The sequence below is a fragment of the Crotalus tigris genome, unplaced genomic scaffold, assembly GCF_016545835.1.
Source record: "Crotalus tigris isolate CLP2741 ecotype Arizona unplaced genomic scaffold, ASM1654583v1 scf7180000017993.1374955, whole genome shotgun sequence".
NCBI lineage: Eukaryota > Metazoa > Chordata > Lepidosauria > Squamata > Viperidae > Crotalus > Crotalus tigris.
This window is the reverse complement of record NW_024096760.1, coordinates 1,122,835-1,136,955: the sequence shown is the minus strand read 5'-3', so window position 1 is coordinate 1,136,955 and position 14,121 is coordinate 1,122,835.

The window sequence follows — 14,121 nt, the reverse complement described above, 5'->3', positions numbered from 1 at the left end:
TGGGTTCTTGCCCAAGGACCCTTATTATATTTGTACAATATTATATACTTGTACTATACTTGTAATGTACATAATATACAGTAATACACTGTAATGCTAAATAGGCATCTAGCCTGTTATTTAAGCATATTATTCTTCTCATTGGCTTATTGTTAGCGTCTTTGGGGTGCCACTTATAGTCTTTTAAATGTTTTGTGCCTTTAAATGATTTATAAATAAATAAAAACACATTTGACCACTTACATGAAATAAATTATAAACTGGCTCCATATCTATCTTTTTTTTTCCTCCTTGTGCACTGCTTTTCATCTTTTCACTCCAGCTCTCCAAGAGCTATAAATGGAGGGCTAGATTCAGTTTCTAGACTTTTAATGGAAGATAGGATGACCCCTGCATTGTACATTAGCTTTTTGACCCATCTTCTTTGTGCTATGAATTCTAGGGCTATACAAAATTTCCAAAGCATGCTTCAGTTCAGTGAAGCTTTGAGTGAAGCTTCTCTTCTAAACCGCCGTCTGAAATGAATAGAGCAAAAAGGCTGTTTTGTGTAGCTCTAACATCCCTCTCTGACTTTTTATGTGAAGCAAACTGGGTCATTACTGGGTTTGAAAAGATGTCACCTGCTTAGGAACATGAACTTTCTTTGCAGACAAGATACAGCTACCTTGCACAAGCCTAAATACTTGTCAGCTATTTTGAGATTTCTTTTAATGGCCATAAAGCAAAGCCAAACAAAATGTCTTTATGTTAGAACTTCATCATGGGAACTTAAATGTGCCTTACTGAGCATAACATGGCTTAAACAATGCATTAAAAATGAGAAATGATATACATAATAACAATAACATCACACTGCAGATTTGAAGATTGCTTATTCAGTACTGTCCTTTGTTGATTAACATTCTGTTCTCTTTTGTGCTATCTTATGATAATGTTTTGTCTTGTTTATATTACAGCAATGAACTAGTAACTACTAATAAATATAAAATGTAAGATAGGATTTTTTTTCCTTTTATTTTTCTTCCTTTCTTCCTTTGTATTTTAATTGTTTTCTTTTTCTTTAAGATTAAAAAAATGTTTTACTGTGTATGTATGCACTAGATTTAAAATGTTAAAGAAAACAACAATCTCATTTGAATTGGTCAGGTGGCTTCTTTTTTATATGTCACATATATATATATATATATATATATATATATATATATATATATATATATATATATATATATAGGTCTTTGGTTGTTCGGGTTTTCTCCCGCGTAAAATTGGAAGTGTCTTGGCGACGTTTCGACGAAGTCCCATTCGTCATCTTCAGGCTGGTGCTTTCAGCTTCGTGCTTTGAGCAGCAATGTGTGGTCTTAGCTGTTTCTTCCTTTTAACTGCCAGTGGGGGTATGAACTGATTGGGTGGGAGCTTGGCTGTGTTCTGATTGGGTGGAGGTGTGTTCTGAATGGTTAGGGGCTTGGCTGTGCTCTGATTGGCTGGGGGAGTGTTCTGTTTGGTTGTGCTCAGGTTAGTCTGAGTTGCAGAGGGGTTTAAGATTTTGGGCTGCCTTGCTATTTTTTGGCTTCGCGTTCGTGGTCGTGCCTCCTCTTCATGGAGGGTGTCAGTTTGCTTCATGTATGGATTGGAGGGGTTTAAAGTGGCTAATGATGCAGCTGTGGTCTGGCTTCTGGTTTGTGGTCGTGCCTCGTCATCGGTGTGGCTTTGGGTTTGTTTTTTGCGTGGATGTGTGGTGGTGACATCCTGTGTGGTTTTTGTGAGTGTGGGTCTGGTATCATTTTTTGTGTTAGGGAGTCGTTTGTCAATAAGGGCGGGTTTCCAAATGGCTGGTAGGCGGGAGGTATCATCTCGCTTGTTCATGCTGTGTGGGCGTTTTTCTATCTCGATGGCTTCTCTGATTATTCTGTTATTAAAATGTTCACTTTTGGCAATGGTTCTGGTATTTTTAAAGTCAATTTCATGTCCTGTGGCTTTAAGGTGTTGGACCAGGGAAGATGTTGGTTCCTCTTTTTTGACTGAGTTCTTATGTTCTTCAATGCGTGCACTTATTCTTCTGTTGGTTTGTCCGATGTATGTGGTGGGACAAGTGGTGCATGGGATTTCGTATACTCCTTGATTTTCTAATTCAATTTTATCTTTGGGGTTTCTAAGGATGGTGGATATTTTTCTGTTTGTGCAGAATGCTGTTTTGATGTTGTGTTTATGGAGGATCTTACTGATTCTGTCTGTGGTGCCTTTTATGTATGGGAGGAGGGCTTTGCCGTTTTCTTGTTCTTTGTCTTGGATTTTAGTGGGGGTTTCTTTTTGGATTAGGTTTGTAATCTTATTTCTATGGAATCCATTGGATGTTAGTACATTGGTGAGAGTGTGTAGTTCGGTTTTAGGTGTTGTTCGTCAGCTAAGCGTTTTGTTCTGGAGATGAGTGTCTTGGCTACAGAGTTGATCTGTGCTGGGTGGTGGTGTGAGAGAGCGTGCAGATAGCGGTTTGTGTGTGTTTTCTTCTGGTAGATGGTGTGTCCTAGGGAGCCATTGGATTTCTTGTAGACTAAGACATCCAGGAAGGGAAGTTGGTTGTTAGCTTCTGTTTCCATGGTGAACTGTATTTTGGGGTGTAGGCTGTTGAGGTGTGTGAGGAAGTTGTCCAGTTTTTCTTTCCCATGTGGCCAGATTATGAAGGTGTCGTCTACGTATCTGAGCCAGAGTTTGGGTTTGTGATCCGATTTTTCTAGAGCTTGGGTTTCAAAGTGTTCCATGTAGAGGTTGGCAATGACAGGTGAGAGGGGTGATCCCATGGGTGCTCCTTCTGTTTGTTTGTATTTTTGTCCATTATAGATGAAGTATGTGCTGGATAGGCAGTGGTTGGTCAGATCTAAGATGTGTTTGGGGGGGTTATATTTGTTTTGAATAGCTGTCAAGGCTTCTTTGATAGGCACTTGGGTGAAGAGGGATATGACATCGAAGCTCACTGGTAGGACAAGGGCAATGCCACGGTGGTTATGAACACATCTGACTACCAAACCAAATTAACCAACCTACTCCAAGACTCCACATACAAACCCCTAAATACAGATCCCACCACCTACCTGGAAAAAACCACCAGATCCAAAATAAAAGCCTCCCCCATTAGCGAAGAGATCCAGCAAAGAATCATTCCCAGAGAGAAATCATCCAGATGCCCCAAACTCTATGGTCTCCCCAAGATACACAAAGAAGGAACCCCACTCAGACCTATAGTCAGCTCCATAGGCTCACCTCTACAAAACCTAGCCAAATTTCTCGCCAAACAACTACAGCCCTATGCAGAATCCATCACCTCACACGTAAAAAACTCATTCCAGTTTATAGAGATCATAAAGAAACAAAACTTACAGCCCAGCGACCTACTAGTGAGCTTCGATGTCATATCCCTCTTCACCCAAGTGCCTATCAAAGAAGCCTTGACAGCTATTCAAAACAAATATAACCCCCCCAAACACATCTTAGATCTGACCAACCACTGCCTATCCAACACATACTTCATCTATAATGGACAAAAATACAAACAAACAGAAGGAGCACCCATGGGATCACCCCTCTCACCTGTCATTGCCAACCTCTACATGGAACACTTTGAAACCCAAGCTCTAGAAAAATCGGATCACAAACCCAAACTCTGGCTCAGATACGTAGACGACACCTTCATAATCTGGCCACATGGGAAAGAAAAACTGGACAACTTCCTCACACACCTCAACAGCCTACACCCCAAAATACAGTTCACCATGGAAACAGAAGCTAACAACCAACTTCCCTTCCTGGATGTCTTAGTCTACAAGAAATCCAATGGCTCCCTAGGACACACCATCTACCAGAAGAAAACACACACAAACCGCTATCTGCACGCTCTCTCACACCACCACCCAGCACAGATCAACTCTGTAGCCAAGACACTCATCTCCAGAACAAAACGCTTAGCTGACGAACAACACCTAAAACCCGAACTACACACTCTCACCAATGTACTAACATCCAATGGATTCCATAGAAATAAGATTACAAACCTAATCCAAAAAGAAACCCCCACTAAAATCCAAGACAAAGAACAAGAAAACGGCAAAGCCCTCCTCCCATACATAAAAGGCACCACAGACAGAATCAGTAAGATCCTCCATAAACACAACCTCAAAACAGCATTCTGCACAAACAGAAAAATATCCACCATCCTTAGAAACCCCAAAGATAAAATTGAATTAGAAAATCAAGGAGTATACGAAATCCCATGCACCACTTGTCCCACCACATACATCGGACAAACCAACAGAAGAATAAGTGCACGCATTGAAGAACATAAGAACTCAGTCAAAAAAGAGGAACCAACATCTTCCCTGGTCCAACACCTTAAAGCCACAGGACATGAAATTGACTTTAAAAATACCAGAACCATTGCCAAAAGTGAACATTTTAATAACAGAATAATCAGAGAAGCCATCGAGATAGAAAAACGCCCACACAGCATGGACAAGCAAGATGATACCTCCCGCCTACCAGCCATTTGGAAACCCGCCCTTATTGACAAACGACTCCCTAACACAAAAAATGATACCAGACCCACACTCACAAAAACCACACAGGATGTCACCACCACACATCCATGCAAAAAACAAACCCAAAGCCACACCAATGACGAGGCACGACCACAAACCAGAAGCCAGACCACAGCTGCATCATTAGCCACTTTAAACCCCTCCAATCCATACATGAAGCAAACTGACATCCTCCATGAAGAGGAGGCACGACCACGAACGTGAAGCCAAAAAATAGCAAAGCAGCCCAAAATCTTAAACCCCTCTGCAACTCAGACTAACCTGAGCACAACCAAACAGAACACTCCCCCAGCCAATCAGAGCACAGCCAAGCCCCTAACCATTCAGAAAACACCTCCACCCAATCAGAACACAGCCAAGCTCCCACCCAATCAGTTCATACCCCCACTGGCAGTTAAAAGGAAGAAACAGCTAAGACCACACATTGCTCCTCGAAGCACAAAGCTGAAAACACCAGCCTGAAGATGACGAATGGGACTTCGTTGAAACGTCGCCAAGACACTTCCAATTTTACGCGGGAGAAAACCCGAACAACCAAAGACCTACATATATATATATATATATATATATATATATATATATATATATATATATATTAATAAGAATATTAAAAACAAAACAGTGATTCCTGGGTAGACTCATATTAAACAATAAAATATACGAACACCAGGAAGTTATAAAACTATAAAAAGTTTTAATAAAACCAGAATAAAACCAAGCTTTCGCTGGCATCTGCCAGCATCATCAGGGTAGTCTCCAGTCGATGGGAGAAGCTATTTATAAGTGTGGCGTTCTTTGCGCCCTGCTTCTTGACCTCGTCATGAGTCCCAGCCAATCCACCTGAGTTTTGATCGTAGTTTCTGTGTTGCAAGCTGTAATTTCCTCACTTTCCTTACTTGTGCTGGTACGGCAGCTCTTCCTCCCTTCTTTGCATAACTGTAAGTCGGGGGGACTCCTTAATTCCACGTAATTAGATGCGCACTGTCTGTGTTTATGTTGTTTATTCACCTCATCCTCCTTCTTGGTACTCTCTATTTCTCTTCTCCTCCCCCTGTTTCTCTGTTTACGATCCACTTTCAAAACTATATCCTCATTGTTTGTCTCTGTAGCCCAAGATTCCATTGTGTTTACATCATCCTGTTTCCCGATCCTTCGTATCACTTTATTAACTCTATTTTCTCTTCAATGGGGGTGATTTTAACACCCTCTCCAGAATTCGTGGCACCCACAAATTGATTGCTGACCCCTTTTTTCGAGGGAGCTGTCCCTTCACTGTTGTTTGTGTATTCGCTCGTTACTTGGGGGTATGCAATCTTCCTTAAAAGGAGAGGGGCGGAATCCTTACGGTCATGACTTGCATCTCCTTGTGCATTGCTATGGGGAGTCGTACCTCTCAAATGTCTGTAGGAGCGTGTGGAAGCTCTAAGATTATAGTGAACAGGCTTCTCATCTCCCCGTTGTTCTCCTGCATTCCCAAGGCAATAACAATTCAAAAGGGGGATGTCATTAATAAAGTTAGTTGCAGGATCGCCGGTGGAATTACACGTGGCATTCCAATCCTTCGAATCATGGTTGTTTAATAACCCAAAATCTATCCCAGATCGCTTTTTTGTCAAACTCCTCGCTGTTCCTGGGGAGACCCTCAATTCATCGTCACTTGGCTCTTGGTTGTCAATCCACTCTTGTGTCCATGAGGGAGGGGCATATGTTTCAGCAGGTGGGGAGTTACTCTGCTGCTGGTTATTCCCTGTCTGGGTGTTTCCCAGGCCCGTCTCCTCCGTCAACCCTCTTTGCCGACGTCATGTAATGTTACATTGTTTTTCTCCGGAGGGACGGTCGCGCATTGCCCATGCTCTTAATATTACATGTGCTGGGCATAGGTCCACATGTCTGTTGATGTATTCTTCGTTAGAGAGCCATGCCTCTTTAAGGAGCCAGCCCCCCTTCGTGCTGTCACTGGCCATCACCTGCACGTTGCTAAAATAGAACCTATGCCCAGATTCTAGCATATGCGCCCCGATTTGGGAATACTGGTCGCCTCTCCTTACCGCCAACCTATGCTCTTGAATTCTAGTTTTGACACATTTGGAGGTCTCCCCCACGTAATTAGCAGAGCAACCTTCACATTTGATCCTGTAAATGACATTGGACTTCTCTATGGTGGGGAGTGGATCTTTCAATCTCATCACCTTAGATCGCAGCGTCTGGTTGGGGTTATGTGCCACCCTCATATCATAGGGTGCCAATATCCTAGCCGTGGCTTCTGAGACAGTGTTAATATACAGAAGAGTGATACGAAGTGTCTCACGAGTAGGTCGCTGGGCTGTAAGTTTTGTTTCTTTATGATTTCTATAAACTGGAATGAGTTTTTTACGTGTGAGGTGATGGATTCTGCATAGGGCTGTAGTTGTTTGGCGAGAAATTTGGCTAGGTTTTGTAGAGGTGAGCCTATGGAGCTGACTATAGGTCTGAGTGGGGTTCCTTCCTTATGTATCTTTGGGAGACCATAGAGTTTGGGGCATCTGGATGATTTCTCTCTGGGAATGATTCTTTGCTGGATCTCTTCGCTAATGGGGGAGGCTTTTATTTTGGATCTGGTGGTTTTTTCCAGGTAGGTGGTGGGATCTGTATTTAGAGGTTTGTATGTGGAGTCTTGGAGTAGGTTGGTTAATTTGGTTTGGTAGTCAGATGTGTTCATAACCACCGAGGCGTTGCCCTTGTCTGCTGGTAGGATTATTATGTTGGTGTCTTCTTTCAGGTTACGTAGTACTGTCTGTTCCTCTTTGGGTAAGTTGCTTTTGGGTGGCTTGCTGGTGCAGAGGATGTTGGTGACAAAAATACAAACAAACAGAAGGAACACCCATGGGATCACCCTCTCACCTTTCATTGCAAACCTCTACATGGAACACTTTGAAACCCAAGCTCTAGAAAAATCAGATCACAAACCCAAACTCTGGCTCAGATACGTAGATGACACCTTCATAATCTGGCCACATGGGAAAGAAAAACTGGACAACTTCCTCACACACCTCAACAGCCTACACCCCAAAATACAGTTCACCATGGAAACAGAAGCTAACAACCAACTTCCCTTCCTGGATGTCTTAGTATACAAGAAATCCAATGGCTCCCTAGGACACACTATCTACCAGAAGAAAACACACACAAACCGCTATCTGCACGCTCTCTCACACCACCACCCAGCACAGATCAACTCTGTAGCCAAGACGCTCATCTCCAGAACAAAACGCTTAGCTGACGAACAACACCTAAAACCCGAACTACACACTCTCACCAATGTACTAACATCCAGTGGATTCCAAAGAAATAACATTACAAATCTAATCCAAAAAGAAACCCCCACTAAAATCCAAGACAAACAACAAGAAAACGGCAAAGCCTCCTCCCATACGTAAAAGGCACCACAGACAGAATCAGTAAGATCCTCCATAAACACAACATCAAAACAGCATTCTGCACAAACAGAAAAATATCCACCATCCTTAGAAACCCCAAAGATAAAATTGAATTAGAAAATCAAGGAGTATATGAAATCCCATGCACCACTTGTCCCACCACATACATTGGACAAACCAACAGAAGAATAAGTGCACGCATTGAAGAACATAAGAAATCAGTCAAAAAAGAGGAACCAACATCTTCCCTGGTCCAACACCTTAAAGCCACAGGACATGAAATTGACTTTAAAAATACCAGAACCATTGCCAAAAGTGAACATTTTAATAACAGACTAATCAGAGAAGCCATCGAGATAGAAAAACGCCCACACAGCATGAACAAGCGAGATGATACCTCCCGCCTACCAGCCATTTGGAAACCCGCACTTATTGACAAACAACTCCCTAACACAAAAAATGATACCAGACCCACACTCACAAAAACCACACAGGATGTCACCACCACACATCCACGCAAAAAGCAAACCCAAAGCCACACTGATGATGAGGCACGACCACAAACCAGAAGCCAGACCATAGCTGCATCATTAGCCACTTTAAACCCCTCCAACCCATACATGAAGCAAACTGACACCCTCCATGAAGATGAGACACGACCACGAACGCGAAGCCAAAAAATAGCAAGGCAGCCCAAAATCTTAAACCCCCCTGCAACTCAGACTAACCTGAGCACAACCAAACAGAACACTCCCCCAGCCAATCAGAGCACAGCCAACCCCCCAGCCAATCAGAGCACAGCCAACCCTCCAGCCAATCAGAGCACAGCCAAGCCCCTAACCAATCAGAACACACCTCCACCCAATCAGAACACAGCCAAGCTCCCACCCAATCAGTTCATACCCCCACTGGCAGTTAAAAGGAAGAAACAGCTAAGACCACACATTGCTGCTCAAGGCACGAAGCTGAAAACACCAGCCTGAAGATGACGAATGGGACTTCGTCGAAACGTCGCCAATATTTTATATATATATATATATATAAAATTAACCTAAAAATTGAGGAACGTAGTCTCTTGGGTGTATACATATTCAAAAGATAAGGACGAGCACCAGGAGATAAAACAATTAAATGTTTAATAAATAGATAACCTAGCTTTCGATGGCTGTATTGCTGCCATCATCGTCAGGGTGTTAAAAGCCAGAGGGTGGGGGAGCTCGTATATATATTCTAGGAGCAATGTGTGATCATAGCTGTTTCTTCCTTTTAACTGCCAGTGGGGGTATGCGCAAACCCAAACCCACCAGCCTGAAGTTGATGAATGAGACTTCGTCGAAACGTCGCCAAGACACTTCTAATTTGACGCGAGAGAAAACCCGAACAACCAAAGACCTACACACACACACACACACACACACACACATATACAGTATGTATGTATATATATTTAAAATCAAACAAATAAACGTGAGCACCAGGGAGTATTTAAAATTTTTAGTAAAATTTAGTAAAATTTAATACAATACAATAAAATCACCATAAAAATTAATAACTAATAAAACGCCTAGCTTTTGTCAGCAACTGCTGACATCATCAGGGCTCAAAATGCCGGTCAGTGGGAGAGTCCTCTTTTATAGATTAGTCAGAGTCTGCACTCGGCTCCTAGATCTTGTCAATGGGCCTGATGCAATAGGCTGTTTCTCAATTGCCGGTTTCTTATTGGCAATGATTGCTTTCTTGCGTTTTCTGTTTGTGTAGTTGTCATTGGGTGTTTTCTCTTTGCCAAATTCGGGATCTGATGAGACATCTCCCCTCTCCTTTTTTGCTTTACTGTCACCCCTATTTCGTTTGGCTGCACCCCCCTCTCCTCCCCTTTTTTCACTCCATTCTGGTTGCCCCGTCACATCGCACTGTCTCTTGTTTTCTTTGTGTTTTCCCCAGTCATGGTCTCCACAGATGTTGTTCGAGTTGATTACTGTCACGCCCCTTGTTTCCTCCTTGCTCCTTGCTTGCACGGTATCATTTTGAGAGTTCTTCCGTGCTGTCCGTTGACACGGGCAGATCGGCATTGCAAGGTGGGGTGGGCGGGTCTTATCCTCCAAACATGCTAATGAGGTCATTCCTCCCCTCTTGGAGTACGATCTGGTAGTTGTTGCCCCCAGACGTCTCCTTTCTTTATCTCCGGTCTTGGTGTGTTCCATCCCAGCTCTAATCAACTCGCCTTGGGTGTTCTCTACATGGTAGCCAGGGGCGTCAGCCCTCATTGCTCTCTCTCCTCTACTCCCGGAGTTTCTCCCATGCTTATCTTCATCGGGTTCACTCCATACCCCCCGTTGGCATGTTTGAGTCGATGTTGCTGAGTGGAGCGATCGAGTTGGTATAGATGGTAGGGCTGGAGAAGCTGCCCTTTCCTCTCCCAAATGTGGTAGGCGATTCAGCACTCTCGCCAGAAGTGTTTCAGATGTGGGTCTCTTATCGGGCGGCACTCCCCCTTCCAGGTATCCTGGGGGGTGCGTGCAGTCCCTCAGTCCACACGTTGGTGCTCCTGTGTCTCCAGGCATTTCTCCAAGTGCTCGGAGATGCCTAGTCATTCTGGGGGTGGGGGGAAATCCCGATCGTTGTCTACCTTCCGTTTGAGTATTCCCGGGCTGCGGATGGTGAAAGGGGGAATTCTTTTCCACAATCCTCTCCATTGGTATACCCCGTATTTCTTTAAGATGTCTCCAATGGGATGGGGAATTGCCCATGCTCCAAGCTCTCAGCATTAAGTGGGCTGGGCAAAGATCGATATGCCGATTGATTGAGTCCTTATTGGATAGCCATGCCTCCTTGAGCAAGCGGCCCCCTTTCGTATTGTCACTAGCCAAGACCTGTACGTTTTCAACATCAAATCGGTGGCCTGATTCAGTCGTATGTGCCGCAATCTGTGAGTATTATTTGCCCCTTTTTACCACTAGTTTATGTTCATGGACCCTAGTTCTTACTCTCTTGGCGGTCTCCCCAACATAGTTCTTAGAGCAGTCCTCGCAGTTGATCCTATAAATGACTGCTGACTTATCCATGGTGGGGAGTGGGTCCTTGGGGCGCATGATTGCAGCACGCAGCGTCTGATTGGGTCTATGGGCTACCTTAACTTTGTATGGTGCTAGTAATCTAGCAGTAGCTTCAGAGACGTTGCAGATATAGGGGAGGGTAACCAGTGTCGTCTGTGGTGCAGGCTCATTTGTACACGGATCTCTTCGAGGTTCAGGTGGCACACTGAAGCGCCTAATGAACCTTGTTGGATATCCATTACGTTTACATATACGGAAAAGATGGTTTCTTTCCTCTGTTTTTGCTCTGGCAGTACTACAGTGGGATTCCACCCGTTTAAACAGGGCTCTAATGCAACTAACTTTATGGGCCACTGGGTGATTACTCTTATGATGGAGGATTCTGTCTGTACACGTTGGTTTTTGGTATACCCTGGTGTCATATACAAACATAAACATGTATACAGTATTGTTTCTCTTCAGAATATAGAAATTTGCTTTTACCCTGTTTTATATATATAATTAAATTTATTTATTACTTATTTATTTATTAAATATATGTGCCCCCCATTTCACTATCTGGCAACTCTCTAATTAAAACCATTACTGCACTGGTCCCCAATATTTTAGGCACTGGAGACTGGTTCTGTGGAAAACAATTTTTCCATGGACCATGGGGGGGGCATGGTGTGCACTACTTGATCCTAATGGGCAGGGATTGGTACCAGTCTAAGGACCAGGGGTTGGGACCCCTACATTACTGGAATAAAAAGTGCTGGACCACCACTGTACATACATTTCAAATATTTGCATGGTTTTATATATTTGCCAGTGGTTGCAGCCATAGTCTTACAAAGTTATAGTCATATGCATCATTTATGAATGGCATCCCCAGGACCTGCCACTTAAGCCCTTAGAATGTGGGTAAGGAAAGGAATCTGCTGGAGTCTTAAGAAGGCATCCAGAACTTTTGCCACTATTAAATCCTGTCCCTTAGTTCAATAAATTCTTTCCTTGATGGGGATGCAATTAAATATAGCATTGATATATTTGGCCTGTTCAGGCTGACCAAACTGGCATGTAATCCTCAACTTTGTTCACCGTAAATAAACTGTATTATAGAATGTCATTTCTTGCTATACATAAGGTCTTGCTGAACTTGAGTTCTCCATTCTTTCTGTCTCTAAACAAACTCTCATATTTATACAGGTGTCTAGATGTTCCATGCATGCAAAGCAAAATAGACCCAACTTTCCAAAGTTTCTTTGAAATGGTTTGCAACCCTACTGCTTTCTAAATTAAATGCATAGATGGATTAGAATAAGAGATTTACCAAGAAGAAACCACATGAGCTAGATGTCAAAGGAACTGAGTATAATAAAAGTGTTCTGTTTGGGCATTTTTGCTAACTCAAATGTAAGTCTTACTAAGTTTTATGGAATTGTTCCAAAATAATTGCGTATAAAATTGAACATTTTGCTGTTTAATTTCAGAAATCATACCTTTGGCTTATTTCTTCAACAATTAGTATAAAAATAAATTTGTGATGTTTTATTTATTCCTTACATTTAAATATAAATATGGTAATCAACAATGGTTTATTTACAAGAATTTATCCTAATTTTGTATATGTATCTTGATTGGATTTACATCCTGGTTCTCTCTCTCTCTCTCTCTCTCTCTCTCTCTCTCTCTCTCTCTCTCTCTCTCTCTCTCTCTCTCTCTGTGTGTGTGTGTGTGTATTGTGTTGGATGGGTTGGGAAGTGTTCTCAAAAAGCTACTTGTTGACATTTTCCCATGTATTTCCTCAGTCCAAATGCAATGTAACACAGGATCTGAAGCTTTTGTGAAAATATTTAAACTAGCATTATACTGTCATGATACAAGGTCCACCTCTTTGAAAATGTGCCATGATGTTTACCCATGGACAAAAGAAGTAAAATGGCAATAATATTGCCTGAAGTGTTGACTATCAGGTGCAACATCCAGTTCATTTGTTATCATGTGGCCTTAAGTCTGCAATCCAGCAGTTCATTCCTTGCAGAACTAAGAGAATTTTAAAGGAGAATATTTGTAGCTCAGGGTTGAAATGAGAGATCCTAGATGCTCTCTCTGTTTGCTTTTGTTTTGTTTTTGTTTTGCAGACATTTCATTACCCAACACTGATGATGTTATCTAGTTTGGGTAATGAAACATCTGCACAAAAACAACCAAGCTCAGAGAGCATCAAGGACCCCCAAGAGAATTTTTGAGGAGGAGTCTTTTAACACTCCTTAAACAAAACAGCCTTCTGGGATTTTCTAATTCAGCACAAGGCTAAGAAAATAGCAGCATAGAATGTACTGCTAGGAGCTGTTCAGACAGTGATATATGGTATGAAAATTGGGTCATTGGAGACATATGCCTATTCCCCCCCCTGTAAAACTGTCAAGATGCTGTCAGGGTTCATCACACCAGCTGCCTCTCCTCCATACCTTGATGAGAAGGCTGATAAATGCTGGCAGTTTGTGTGTCCTCCACAATCAATCCTACCTCATTGTGTTCTCCATTTGGCCTCAAGTCGGAAACATCACACCGGAGCAGGCAAGCAAGAATTGTGCTGGGACAGGCTGGGATTCAGTCTACTTGAAGCTAATGAAGTGGTGGATAAAAAGACAATAAGAAAGGATGGACAAATTCAGCATAAGAAACTTCCCGCAGTTTGAGGAAGAGGAAAGATAAGCCAAGAAGGACGACAAGGAAAAATGCATTCTTTGACAAAAGAATATATTAGAGTTTCTCTGGGGTGTAAGCATGACTGGCCTGGGAGCAAAAAGGATTCCTTTTGGAGGCCTTTTGGTTGGCTTCTAGCCAACTCAGTTTGAAAATATGGTCACAAAGCAGTTGCGAGGTTTTGTTTTATTTCATTCATTCATTCATTCATGTCATCCTTCTGTCTATAGAAGCGACTTCTAAACAATTGTTAGTAGATGGTTAGAAATGGCAGAGAAGATCATCAAGGGAATTTCTCCAGTGTTTCCCAATTTCACAAAGCCCCATACTTAATAGTGAATCTCTCGTGCTACTATATAGATTTTTAAATCTATT